We start from the raw sequence: 15,304 nt of genomic DNA, 5'->3' as shown, positions 1-15,304 counted from the left end.
CCGATCTAAAAAGGCTCAAGCCCGAGTCTCTGCCATGTTACGAGGAAATGGAATGCGTGGAGATTTGTTTTGAATGTAGCCTAGTGCTGTTGCAATTCACYTAGCTTCTGCATAGGGGACACATTCTGAGAAATTCTATATGTAGCACCTTTAATGTTTCTCTGTGATGCTAAGCTAGTCATTCTCTGTGATGCTAAGCTAGTCATTCTCTGTTATGCTAAGCTAGTCATTCTCTGTGATGCTAAGCTAGTCATTCTCTGTGATGCTAAGCTAGTCATTCTCTGTGATGCTAAGCTAGTCATTCTCTGTGATGCTAAGCTAGTCATTATCTGTGATGTTAAGCTAGTCATTGTCTGTGATGCTAAACTCGTTATTCACTGTGATGCTAAGCTAGTCATTCTCTGTGATGGAAAGCTAGTCATTATCTGTGATGCTAAGCTCATCATTCTCAGTGATGCTAAACTAGTTATTCACTGTGATGCTAAGCCAGCTGCTGTTCTGCAATTACAGTGGTGATTGGCAATGAAAGCATGTGTAGTGGAAGTGGTTCAGGGATGTCCTGGAGACTTGTGTTAGCTCCCTGGGGCACTTACTTTGGCCTAACACAGTCTTATGGCAGGCTGTATTGTGTAGGGCAGATATGACTGCCGCGGGGTGTATTGTAGCACTGAGGACTTCACTGTGGTGAGTCACCATGTAGCATGTGTAGCATCTGCCCTCCACTGGCTACGTGAAACACAGCTCGTCTCTATAGTACTGTAGCATAGAGCGCAGGACCGACAGGTCTGACCTTTCTGTGATGGATTTATCTGATGCGTCTAATCATCCACTTCAAAGTGACGTTGTAGGGCGTGTAACGGAGGTGATTCGGTGAACTAGGCTCTCTCCCATCAGTAACCTTTCCTGACCCCAGAACACTGGTGTCACCTCTGCAAGGTCATTTCTAGGCTTTAGGTCAGTGGGCTAACACCGTAAATTTTGTCCCACATTGGTTCAAACTCATTTGGTTCCACATAGACCAGGCAACTCGCTCCTGCTTTTTGTCTGAGTAGGATATTACAGTGAGAAATATTGCCGTCTGCTCCAATATATTTAAAGTGATGCTACAGAGGTTTTGTATAATTTCAGCACGTAGTTTTGAAAGTAGCGCTAAAGAGCCAAAACTGGTCCAGGAAAATTGTGTACAACTTCATCAGTTTCGTATGATATGTCTCTAGGGCTGTCAAATGATTAAAATAATTGATCGCGATTAATCACATGATTTTCTGTAGTTAATCATGATTAATAAAAAAAAAATATTTGCTCAAATTTGGCCCTAAAGAAAGATTTTTTCATTTATAAAAGCAGTGCATTGAGTAATAGGCACACTATGCTTTGATTGTAAGGGACAGAAACACAAAATAATCTGTTAATGGCATTTTCACCAGAACATAAACCTGCCACCATTCACTTCAGTCCTCCTGTTACTTCCCACTGAGCCAGCTGCTCAGACAAACAAGTGTGTTGACATTTTCAGATGATAAAGCTTCTCTTTTGTTCTTTGCGATATGCCCAGAGAGTGAAAACAACCTCACACAAGGTACTGTTGTGGCAAGTGTTACCAGGTAGCTGCGTGCAATGCAGACCAGCCTGTTGTAGGGCCTTGGCGACAGACGGGCGGCTCAGACGGCGCTGGACAGACGGGCGGCTCAGACGGCGCTGGACAGACGGGCGGCTCAGACGGCGCTCAACTGACGGGCGGCTCAGACGACGCTGGACAGACGGGAGACCCTGGCGGCGCTGGACAGACGGGAGACCCTGGCGGCGCTGGACAGATGGGAGACCCTGACGGCGCTGGACAGACGGGAGCACCAGTAGTGAGGAGACGGGGAGACAGCCTGGTGCGGGGGGCTGCCACCGGAGGGATGGTGCGTGGAGGTGGCACCGGATAGACCGGACCGTGGAGGCGCACTACAGGTCTCGAGCACCGAGCCTGCCCAACCCTACCTGGCTGAATGCTCCCCGTAGCCAGGGCAGTGCGGCGAGGTGGAATAACCCGCACTGGGCTGTGCTGGCGAACCGGGGACACCATGCGTAGGGCTGGTGACATGTACACCGGCCCGAGGAGACGCACTGGAGACCAGATGCGTAGAGCCGGCTTCATGGCACCTGGCTCGATGCCCACTCTAGCCCGGCCGATATGCGGCGCTGCTATGTACCGCACCGGGCTATGCCTGCGCACCGGGGACACCGTGCGCATCTCTGCATAACACGGTGCCTGCCCGGTCGCTCTCTCTCCACGGTAAGCACGGGGAGTTGGCTCAGGTCTCCTACCTGGCTTAGCCACACTCCCCGTGTGCCCCCCCCCCAATAACTTTTTTGGGCTGCCTCTCTGGCTTCCAGCTGCGCTTTCGTGCAGCCTCCTCATACCGCCGCCTCTCCGTTTTCGCTGCCTCCAGCTCAGCTTTTGGGCAGCGATATTCAACAGCCTGTGCCCAGGGTCCCTTGCCGTCCAGAATCTCCTCCCAGGTCCAGGAGTCCTGCGATCGCTGCTGCTGCTGCTTCTGCCCGTTACCACGCTGCTTGGTCTTAGTTTGGTGGGTGGTTCTGTAACGGAATTCGTCCTCCTCATCTGACGAGGGGTAAGAAATGTCAAACCAATGCGCAGCGTGGTAAGTGTCCATAATGTTTTAATAATAAAACTGAACACTGAAACAAAAAACAATAAACCGACAAACGAACAGTCCTGAAAGGTGAAACGCAAAAACACTAAACAGGAAATAACCACCCACGAAACCCAGGTGAAAAAAGGCTACCTAAGTATGATTCTCAATCAGAGACAACTAACGACACCTCCCTCTGATTGAGAATCATACCAGGCCAAACGAAAAAACCAACATAGACAAACGAACATAGATAACCCACCCAACTCACGCCCTGACCACACTAAAACAAAGAAATAACAAAAGAACTAGGGTCAGAACGTGACAATCTCATTGATTTATAAAGACCAGTCTCCGTGCTTGTTTCAGAACAGTGCGAAATGGTGCTAAAATAGTTATAGGCCATTGCTTTGAATCCTATTGCTTATAGCTTCAATATGCTGTTTAAATAAACAAGACCTGCACCACTTTTCATAGAACATTACTCAACACTAGTGAGACTCATGGTAGGCCTACAGTATATCAAAAAATATGAYGTKACTCTCCGCCAATAATTACRTTTTGTTGAAGAACCTTTGGCAGCGATTACAGCCTCAAGTCTTCTTGGGAATGACGCTACAAGCTTGGCACGCCTGTATTTGGGGAGTTTCTCCCATTCTTCTCTTCAGATCCTCTTAAGCTCTGTCAGGTTGGATGGGGAGCGTCGCTGCACAGCTATTTTCAGGTCTCTCCAGAGATGTTAGATMGGGTTCAAGTCCGGGCTCTGGCTGGGCCACTCAAGGACATTCAGAGACTTGTCCCGRAGCCAGGATTTCATCAAGGATCTCTCTGTAATTTCCCTCTATCCTGACTAGTCTCCCAGTCCCTGCCGCAGAAGAACATCCCCACAGCATGATGCTGCCACCACCATGCTTCACCGTAGGGATGGTGCCAGGTTTYCTCCAGACGTGACGCTTGGCATTCAGGCCAAAGAGTTCAATCTTTGTTTCATCAGACCAGAGAATCTTGTTTCTCATGGTCTGAGAGTCCTTTAGGTGCCTTTTGGCTAACTCCAAGCGGGCTTTCTTGTGCCTTTTCCCRAGGAGAGGCTTCTGTCTGGCCACTCTACCATAAAGGCCTGATTGGTGGAGTGCTGCAGACATGATTGTGCTTCTGGGAGTTTCGCAATTCAGTAGGCTACTGACGAGTCACTCGCCTAGTTAATTTAGGTGGAAAAAGTACCCTGTTGAAAATGACATAGCCGTCAGTTGACGCTAGTGGAAAATACTGTTGTGGACATTCCTCCATGTTGATGCTGGGCTCTACTATGAGCTACTCCTCTTCATCAGACTGACTCTGACCCCAACAAGAGGGCCGTTTTCTTATTTGGTGCCTATGACTGTTGTTCAGTCATAGACTGTGTCTATGACTGTTGCTGTTCAGGATGCTGTTCAGGTTGCCGTTCAGGATGCTGTTCAGGTTGTTGTTCAGGATACTGTTCAGGTTGTTCAGGTTGCTGTCAACTCTCTAATACAACATAGAGACAACATCATATCAGCCCAACAATTACTACTGGGACCGCCCATACATTTTTTTCAGCTAAAAGAATTACATTATGCCGTATACCGTGGTCTGTCCTGTCTGTTTGTCTGTCTTGCGCCATGTGAACACTTCCTGTAAAGGGCCCAATAGTGTGACCGAAGTCTGTTTGTGTGTGTCTCTTCAGCTCGACAAAACGAAGTGGGGATTATACCACCCAATCAAGCAGAGCCGGTAAGAAGCAGTCTGGCAACGAGTGCAGGGGACTACGAAGAAGGAGAATGGTGAGGAGGAAAGGGAAGGAGGGGAGAGGAGGATCCGCAGGAGAGAGAGGAGGTTACAGTGAAGGGAGAAAGAGGGAGGGAAGAGGAGAGGGAGAGGAAAGGGGTAGAGAGGGAGGAATAACGGTATAGAGAGAAAAAGAAGAGAGGGAGAAGAGCCGTGTCCGGACCGTCCAAGAAGTTGCCGAGGAGACCATGAAATAAGACGGTGACACAACAAAGATCAGGGCCGGGATGACGTTCCGCCGCCTGTGTTGTTGCGATTTATTTAAACATCACACGTCCCCGACGGCGTTCGAGCCGAATGTTGTAAGAGGAAGATAAGAGCACAGCGCGTGGACACTCGCCGTATCACCATCGTCCCATGGGTAGCAAAGCCGTGCACGTAACCACAAAAATGAGCAAGTTCTCATCGCTGCCAGTGATTTCCACTTGGAACAGTTTGCTGTAGGGCTTAGTATTATCTCCTTTTTGGCAGTTGATTTAACACAAGTTAGGTTTGGTACAGCTTCTTTTAGAATGATGAAAGATAGGTCTACAGCACCATCGTCACACTCGTGTCCACGCTCCTGCTCCGACAGCGTGCCTTGTTCTCTATCTTTTCCTACTTCCAGAGACATCCAACTCTCCATATAATTCATTTTCTGTGCAATTTGAAAATGTAGAATGTTGGTCTTGAGATCTGAGCCTCTTACAATATCTCCGTTAGTGACACACATCAGGCTCCAGCCTATGTTGAGAGCTACACTCCCTAGAGCCTCTCGGGAATGTCAACTGACTATAATATCGATTAAGCACTTTCTAATAAATTTAAGTCCAAGCGTTAATTTTGTGTGTTGGGAACAGCCACCTTCAGCTCCTTAAAATATTTGGGTTACAAAGATAGCAATCAAACCAATTGGGGGCAGATTGATTCTTCCTCATCACACTAACACTGCACAAGAGTGCACAACCTGTCCTATATGCTGTTCAACAGTTCTACAATACTTTAAGTAATTGGCTAATTCTCTATCCTGCCAAAAAGGAACACCCAGTCGTCACCGGACACGTCACACCATTCATCTTTTTTCATTTACGCATTATCCTTATCAATCGCCTTTTTCGCGCCAAAAACCAAATCTAATTGTCTTCCTCCGATCTTACTCTGTACCCAACTAGTGTTATATAAACAAAACCAACTTGTGTACACAGGGTGCAAGTACCAAAGCAAAACTGTCCCATCGTTTCACTGCTAAACTCCGACTGACTCGCTGTTATGTTAAGAAGCGGGATCGATTGCCACGGAGCAAGTAAGATCTCACATGTACGCTTGTTAGTCACAGTTTCAATGTGGGTGGGTAATAATATCCATCATGTCAGATTGCCCGCTTTCCAGTTCCCAACACGAGAGAGGTGTTTCTTCTTCTACTATTCTTTCTCTTCTTTTTTCTGCAACAAACGATCTCATAAAAACACAGGTCAAAATAAAAAGGATAAAAGTTATGAAGCCTCACGAGTCAATTTATCCCGACAAGAGATGGCGGTGAAAATCACAGAGAGGAGTTGTTTTAAAAAAAGTTGCGCGAGGTTTTGCTCGCACAGTGCGACAATCGATGAGACTAACTAAGTTGCTGTTGAAGACAGAGTATTCAGATGGAATTGGGCTTGTAGTCTGGCTTTGTTACACTCCTTCTTCCTCCCACCTCTCTATCACAACGGTTGCCTGGGACTCTATTCTCAATCGCATCTTTTCTGCTCCTCCCGAGGTGTTGTAGGCTGCCACGTATTCGTGTGGATTAGCTCCTTATTCCTTGTGTTCGATATGATTTGCTCAATGGATTAGTATGAGATTACGAATGTTAGTGGTTTGTTGTTTGAGTTATGAGTCGTGTTGTGGGGATGATATGTTTAAGTCACATTAGGCCACCACTCTCATAAACAAAACGACAAAACGATCAAAAAATAATTACCACGATCACAACAGGCGAAACCCTGAATTTTTTATATCTACCATACAAATTATATCACCGCGCACGATACTCGCTCCTACCACGTTCCACACTGATCACCTTCCTGCCTGCTCCCCAGATACCTACACATATACATTATTATCGAGAGCAAATACGAGGGGAGTCTTGCGGTGTAGAGACTTCAGTCTTGGACATTCGTCTCTCACCCTAACATTATGTGTTAAGAGAAGGAGGTCATAGAACGTGTTTCTTATGTAGGTACTTGCGAAAAATATATGATGGGTCATTGCCGCCGACGCCCAAACGTACGACACAGAGGGTGCGCACTGAGAGGAGCTCAATCCTTTTCGTGCACCTCCGCCTATCATATTACATTCCCGCTCTCCTCGAAAGACATAGTGTTTCTTGGCCCACAGATTTGATTGAAAACACTCAACAAACAGGGTGTCCGATTTCAGTCATTATAAGTATAATGTGGATGAGAGTCCGCACCCACATTACCAGGAAAAGCAGAGACAGTAACACCTTTCAGCAGGAAGTTGGGTACTCGATGCGAAATAGTGTTGTATGACGACTGATTTGAAGGTCCATTGTACGCTTCACATCAACTGACCATTCTCAACATAGATATCCGTTTATCTCAGAGAATTAGCACAGAAAGACCCACATCAGTCTTAAACAATCACATCGTAAGAGCCCCTCTAATCCCAGGTAAGAAACCCATTCCAGCAAAGGAGCAAACAAGTTCCATCAACGTCAATTACTTAAAGAGTCCAAGACTTAAGCGCGTCAAGCCCTGGGTGGTGCAGTGTGACGGTTTGGGGATGCTGTTGCTGGCCAATGACAGGAAAGCAACCTCCCGTATGGGACCGGACTTGCCTTAATAGAAGGACTCATGTAATCAACAACTCCTGCTTCCTGGTGAGTTATCAGACGACATTGCTACCGCATTACGGAGATAATGTCCAGTGCCAATTTCACATCGCCGCTTCGTGAGCTGAAGCGAAGTGCCACGCGCTGCTGGACCATCTTCGAGGAGCCATGTATATCAACGTTTTGATTGACTCAAGTGTCAGATATCAAACTGGCATAAAGTGTTTCTCATCTGTATTATTGCCATCCACATGAATACTTCAGTGATAACCACCAACACTTGAGAAACCCTTACCATGATTGATAGTCTCTAAACAGTGTACACTCATGTCTTGTTACCGCCTATATACCCCGACAGCCCTGAAAGTACCCATAAAACATTATGTCAAGTGTCAATTTAGATATAGAAGTAATATATATTATCAAAACTTATGTTTACATTATATAAACCTAAAGTATAAATAAAAAATCAATGATTAAATAGTGTAAGTAACCACGGACATTGAAAAAATTAAACATGTAACACCCGGTAGGCATCCAATATACCACCCAGGTGGTCGCGTACATCGGTAACCAGGTTCCAAGGTGTACGTGCGTATGTGAGTTACAAGACCACTTCAGTCACATAGAAAGAAAGATGGCCGTTACAAAAGCTACACAAAATGTGTTTGAGGGATCATGGGCACCTTAGTCAGAGAGTCCAGACCCTATATCGTCTACCCTCTCAATTGAGAATGTTGTGGCAGGACTTGAAAAAACGAGGCAGTTCCCATCGAATGTCACGCTGTGGTTAACAGCAGTTTTCTGCAGTGGACCCCGGTTAACGTGGGCGGCCCTCCAAATATCTGTTTATCTTGGTATTCCACTCCAACAATTGAGAGACCTGATGACAGGCGAGACCACTTCATACTTGCATTTCCCTAGCGCAACTTCACAGGAAGATAAGAAGCATTGTTTGGCGAGGTTATTGGGCAGTTCAGTATATCTTGCAGCTCCCTTGATTTAAAGCATTGACAACACTTCAGACACGAATCGCATACTGTAAGTTACTTCCGTTTGAGAGTCTCTGCTACCTATCGAAGGATGTGGCGCCAGAAAAAGTATGTTTATCCCAGATCATTCAAATTTCCCAACAATGTGCCTACCTGTTTCCTTGTTATCTACACTCTTCGCATGCAACACCAGGGGCATTAAATGTGAGCAGGATTGCTATGCTGACTCTCTACTACACTTTGTCTCTTCTTATATTTGAACTATATATATCAGAAATTGTAACGAGAAATGGCTATTATACCGTGCGTAATTGTCTTGAATTGGTTATTCACCTGTTTTGAATGAAGTTCAAGTAATCACCATTGCAACTAATCGCATCCATAGTGAGAATAGGAACGAGTAGAGCGAAGAAAGGGAGTAGGAGCATGCGCACGTTTTTCAGGATTGAGTGAATACAAAGTTCATGGAATAGTGCGAGAGGGGCTAGCATAAGTGTGTAAGGGTTGTCTGAGAATGCGCTAGTGTATATATTCCAAGGGGAGGCAGGATAAAGTCCTTAAACAACAAATATGCAAAAGTTTATGGAGCTAAGAGAGAATTTCTTGACCAAATTGGGGGTGGAAATACTTTTCAATACCCACACTATAGACAAGACTGAGAGCTATAGAACTAGGAGAAGTAATGGGTTTGAGCATAGTGTGGCATCAACTGGAACAGATAACAAAGCAGACGTCACTGAGGTAAAAAGGGATGTTTTAAAGAAAAAGTGCACGCATGTCCCGCCAAGCACCACAGGACCCTTCTGAAGGATCAGAATTAAAAATTTTCCATGCAAGCTTAAAAGGTCATTTGAGAGCTAATACCAACTGAGCATATTGCTTGCAGTATAGGTTCAGAGCTCGTCAAAGTTCGCGGGCCGTGCTTCTGCGTAATCAAATCACCACTATGATCACTAGTTATTACATCGAACGTCGTACGATCTACAGGTTAGCTTTCCAACTCGGAGAAGGTATGAGGGTGGAGCTCGGTGTAACTTGCTACTAGTACGTGAGCATAAGAAGTACACACTACAGGTATACTTCTCTGAAGGTAGAGGTGTGTAGCCTCCTCTATATTTGGTCATATTAGCGAAAGTAATGAGAGGAGATAGCTTTAACAAGAGGCCTTTCATTTCACTGAAGGTCGGGCAACCCTAGGGTGTGCTCTATGCTACAGTAATCTATGTGGAGGACTTAACGTTGTTTGTTTGTTTGGGACATTACCGCGAGACTAGCACCCATGCGGAGGGGCACCTTAGCGCTCACTAGTAGGTAATGATTGATGCACCCAGGAGGTACACCAGGAACACTCCGAGAGAGCTGATTGCATAGTATTGTTTGTTTTCGGAACAGTACGAATCGCCACTTTTGAAACCCTATATGTTGTAACATGCCAATTGTATAACCAATGAGGAACTCTGGTCTTTTACCCACTTAATATATGTGGACTGTCGCACATCACGTTAATAGATTTGACAAGATACCCAGTCATAAGCAAGTGTTTTCCATACAGACGCCCCTGCGCCTCTCTCAATTCTGCTTCGTGCTGGAAAACCAGACTTATTCTCCAGCGTACCAATCTGTTTCCATGTAGCACAATGGAAGAAAACTCGAACAACCTATAATCTGGAACTCAGAATGCGGATTAAACTGTGACATGAGGGCTAACGAAAAAGACGCGCACGAAGGGTTGATAAGACAAATATTAGAACTGCGAGGACAGGCAAAATGGGAGAGCTTCTCGCAGTCTTTTCCAACTATCAGAGTGAGAACATTAATCGGTGTATCCTTTTGTGTAGAAATAACATTATATCATTCCATACCTACAGATTACACACCTTACCACGCTCAATCAATATGAAAATATGGGGTAAAGACACCCTCTGTCCATTTCGAGCTTCACTCTCCGCTCGTCCGGTGGAGGTACTGGCCTGCTAAATCCCGTTCTGACTGTAATGAAAAGCAGGAAAGACACTGAACCGATCGCCTGAATGATAAACGGTGACGCTGAGGCGGTCCTTCCCACGGAAGATGTAGCCACCCCAAGTCAGCATGCGACAAGATTTCCTCCAAACAACCCATGTACCGAAAGTTTACACTACCAATACAACGCCTTTGGGCAATCTTTGTAGTTCATAAACAAGTGCTACCCAAAGATAACACGCGCCACTGCCCGATGTCCGCAGCACCTTCTCGCCCGAGCGAACTGGCCCATGGCACTATGTACCACCGTGCGCTCTTTTTTACTTATAGAAAATGAGAACAAATCGCACGCTTCTCTTAATTACAATGAGAGATCGATTGTCACAGAATATGTGCTCCCTAGCCACAACTAGAATCGGACCGTCAACAGATTGTTCCCGCTACCACAGGCCGAACAGCGGGTTTTGACCCGGACATTGTGACGATAGCCGGTACTAAGCGTGACGATACAAAAGCTCCGAGTACGAGCTAATGTGTGACGTATTAGGAGGAGCCCATACTACTTTAATTATATGTGAACACATCACGAGTCCTTACGAGAGTCTTCTACACATCATAATGACTGCAAGGGCCTAGAAGGTTGTTTTAGGTAAAAATCAGCAAGAGGCACGTTGCAAAAATTGGGAGGGCCATAACAAATGAGAGCAGACGGCGAGCCGGTCTCGCTGTTTTACTCGTATATGTCATGCCACGTCGAAACAACATGAATCTCATATGGAATCATCCCCAAAGCTGCTGGTGCATGCATAGGCATAGGGATGATCCAACGGTCTGTCCTTGCACCTCACAGAAACCAACTATCATACTGCCCATCGTCATGAAGAGATGCTCTGGGACGATAGCCGAACGGAAGAAGCAGAACGGCAAACTCACACGTCATTCACACCAAACTGTCCACCATCAGTCTTGAACACTCGAGGAGAAAGACTTCTAGTAGAAAGGGTGGGAGCACACAACACTCATGCAGGAGAGCCTGCAGAAGTAATAATGGAGCATCGCAATGACCGACAATCACGTTTAGAGATAATATAGCTGTGCCTGGTGTGGGTTGGTGATTGTGTGGTGTACGTGTGTGAGATAGAGTGTGAGTATGTGAGGCCATGGTCGCCTGATGGGTGTGTGTTGTGAGTGTTCCGTGTGTGGTGGTGTGGTGTGTTGTGTGTTGTGTGTGTGTGTATGTGTGTGTGTGTGTCGTGGTGTGTGTGTGGTGTGTGTGTGTGAAACATGGATGTGTGAGAGCTCGATTAAGGATGTGAGTGTGACCAGAGATGGTTGGTGCGTAGTGTGACTCCAGCGTGTCGCAGCTGTGAGTGTGACGTGTCCGACCGTGACAGTGTGGTTCGCTAGAAGAACTGTATTGAAAGTACCGATCACGCACGACATTCGTGAGAGTAGTGAAGTGTGACCGGTAAGTGTATGATGGCTAGTTAAGTTGTTGCCGGTATGAGAGTGTGAGATGTGGTAGGTGTGGTTAGTACAGCACGAGGTAAGTGTTTCAGTCGAGTGTGTGTAGTAGAGAGAGAAGTTAAACCAGTTCGTTGTGTGATGAAAAAGTCGTATTCATGTGAGTGTGAGCCTAATGACGACCATATTGGCCAAGAGATGGGCTCTGCCTTTGGTTTAATATTGTAAGCTGTAAGATATCTCTCAACAATTGAAATTAAAACTCGATTAGTGCTAATATGATCATCCTTCTTCTCGTCAGCTAACTTGCAGGTTACTTTGAACAGGTAATCATTTGATCTAGAGAGAGACGCAGTAGCTTTTATTATTCCGCTATCAGCTCTAGATAATGCGCTCAGCACAGTAGCCAGCTTGACTGTTTGCGTGTCCTACCCGTGTTCTTTTCTCCGCTTACCCGAGGCATTGAGCCTTCCGCCCACGTCCTGTCGTTTATTCCCCTCGCATTAACCCGGCTTGTGCAGGGATGTCAAGCAGAAATCTGCAGAGACTCGAGGACCTTTATGAAGAATCGTGGTGTTGTCTAGCGCATATATTACACTACACCTGCATTTGAGTAAACCGCTGGACGAGCAAGAAAGCCCCACCTATTGTCAGCAAGAATTATTCCCCCGACACAGACCGCTCATCGTATGTTATACAGCTTGCCGCACAGACCTACTTCTTACTGGCAAGAGTCGGTATAAATGGAACGTGGTGCCTCTTAACAATGCAATGCATAGACCTTATTAAAGTGGAGATATTCCAGTTGGCTGCATTTATTCCTTCATACGAAAATAAACACGCCTTCCCTAAGTACAAGGGAAACAGACTTTCTTTCCCCAATGTCAATCCAGGTGTGATTCAACGTGCCTCACCATAAACGGATGGGAGTCGTCCCAGTTTAGTTCAGTTTTCAATAAAATTAAACTTGTCCTTGTCGTAAAAAACCTATGAAATGCCTGGTAAATCACAAAGCGGAAATCTCTAAAAGAAGTACGTATCTCTCTGCAGCAGCATCCGTAGCACCATCCACTCATCATCACCAGGTGTCACAAAAAAACCCCTTTTGACTGCTTGATGCTCAGAAGATTTTGCAAGCGCCTTAGATGACCTCCTCCACTTTTTGGGAGCGCAGAGCCACCTTCGAATTTGCGGTCTCTTGCGCTGACCTTCTGGACGTTTATATCAAAATTGGCATCCCCAACCCGAATCTACACCATGTCCACACGCGCCTCTCATCTCCCTAGGAGAGGGGGTGAACCACCTCCTAGAGTAAACTCTTTAATTGGGACATTAATAATAAACTGTAGTCGGACACTGCCGATGGTGGCGCAGTCCACTGCCTCGGAGCATCTTACATTGTATAGATTATTTTTTCTACCTATACAAAGGACCCTTGCCTCCCTTCAGCGCTCTCGAACGTAGACATACTGTGATTGTTTTCCCCTATGATAAGCTCCAATTCTTGTGAATTTACATTGTGGACCACTTTGCCAATTAGATAACACATTGATTGTTGAGACTTATTGTATTCAGTGCCTCTAAAACATTGAAGCCTATCGTCGTATGGCTATCCAAATTTACAAATGTATTCTTCCTTCTTTTTTTCTGGTCCTAATCGTCTCTCTTTGCTGCTCTTCACCTCTGTGTTGATAAGTGCTGACAATATGTTATATCAGGTTTTGAGGATATATCATTGTATAGACCTCTAAAAGAAGATTAATGTTCACGGTGGCCCATAACCTACGCGTTCCAGCATGTATGTAAGAGAGCTATCCTATCCATCCGTGCCACCAGACCATCCACGTGTGCTAGATAAGGTCTTTTTGACACTATATACATAGGTCATTTTGCCAGTGGGAGAGTTCCAAATATACCACGGAGTGTACACCTAAAAGATCGGCCGGGCAGTGTGCCTAGCTTCCGATTCTACCTTAACTTCTCGCAATATACTGATCACGAGTACGGACCGTGTAGTGTCCTATGGCCAGTTGCTCCTCTTCGGTTATCGAATACTTTTGTTTCTTGTTGGATGCATGGCAATTACCATAATGTCTGAGCATTTTGACTGAGCTTCTCCAACTTGTTATGTCGCTTTGAAAGAGTGTGCGGACTGGCCTCGCACTTTTGTATAATTAATATCACTAAGTATAAGTTAGCTCAAGCATTTCGTCGGTTGATATTTCTTGAACAATCAATAGAACCATCTCGCGCGCTAGCAGCCGTAGCAATATAAAAAAAACTCACTGGATAGTGCCTAGAAACAATGATGTCATAAATCTGAATTCCTAGACTATCACTTTTTATACACTTCGCTCCTAAGCATAGGTGTGTGTTCCAAAAATTGATTACGTGGCCTTCTCAGATATGGCCATATAGACACCATTTGGACTATGTGAACTGCGTGAGTCATGTGTTCTGTCTGCGGCATGCCATTGCGGCGGGAGGTGATGGAGGGACGCTCTAATCCACATATAATCGGACAGCACCTGCGCCATGAGCGGGGGGTGGTAAGACCACCACGGCACAATCTTACAAGCTCGCACGACAAGAGAGAGACTAGCTTTCTCCATAGGCTAGAATGCTTCTTGGCAACACCCACACCTCAAAAACGTGCATCAGTGTATGTTGCTGCTAATGGATTCGGATAGCCATCTATAAGTCCTTTCCCTGGAGGCCACACTGCTCGGTCAACATCCAAGGGTTGAAAAGCACCAACACCATGAGAACCAAGTAGAGAGCCTGATCTAAAGGCAATTGCCCAATAGACTGATAGTAGAAGGAGGAAGGTGAGGTTAGTGGATGGCGTGCTGTTGTATGACGTGGAATGTCGAGACTTGGACTGAAAAGGGGTAATGTTCGGCGCCTTTAAAACAGCCGCACAATTTGTCTGAAGAGACCCGGGATGCGTAACTGGCCTTTAACTAATTGTAATCGCCGCAACTCCCTGAACCCGCGCCAACACCCCACTCCGCAACCCGCGCCACTACCCTGAACCGGCCATCCTCGGAAACTGGCAGATTTTCGAGCATAGGATAGAGGTCACACTAAACCTATCAAAGGCGATGAGAGTTATGCACGTCTCTCACCGCCCTCGTTGATAATCTGATCTTGGGAGTATCTTCGACTAATCAACTTTGCCAAGTCTACATTGAAATAATTATCAAGAGCTAATCTTCTGGCGCCTGAAACACGCCAACTACTCATCCTGGAAATCAAAGGGCCTAAATCGCTTGAATAAAAACAAAAGCACACCTGAACATGGCATCCTGATAACAGAGCAACCTGAACAGCATCCATGAATTGGGCACTTCCTGACACCTGAACAGAACCTGAAAACAGCAAAACTTGAACAGCAAACGTCTGAAACACAGCCATTCCCTATGACAATCAGCAAGCCTGAACGGCATGCTCTGAACAGCATCCCTGAACAAACCCTGAACACAGCATCCTGAACAAACCTGACAGCAATATCCCTGAACAAGCGCAATTCCTGAAAACAACATGAAAAACACGCAATCCATGAAACAAACCTAGAAACAGCAGATCCCTGAAACAGCATCCTGAAACGGCCAACCTGAACA

At 45.8% G+C, this 15,304-nt stretch overlaps 1 protein-coding gene across 1 annotated transcript in view; it reads right to left on the bottom strand.

The window, feature by feature from the left end:
* Positions 1–15,304, bottom strand: part of LOC111970758 (sodium/potassium/calcium exchanger 1-like) — a 197,565-nt gene that overhangs the window by 74,177 nt on the left and 108,084 nt on the right. The window lies entirely within an intron of this gene.

This window comes from Salvelinus sp. IW2-2015, linkage group LG11 (assembly GCF_002910315.2).
Source record: "Salvelinus sp. IW2-2015 linkage group LG11, ASM291031v2, whole genome shotgun sequence".
Classification (NCBI taxonomy): Eukaryota; Metazoa; Chordata; class Actinopteri; order Salmoniformes; family Salmonidae; genus Salvelinus; species Salvelinus sp. IW2-2015.
The sequence above is the reverse complement of the archived record's forward strand: the minus strand, read 5'-3'. Positions and strand labels throughout refer to the sequence as shown.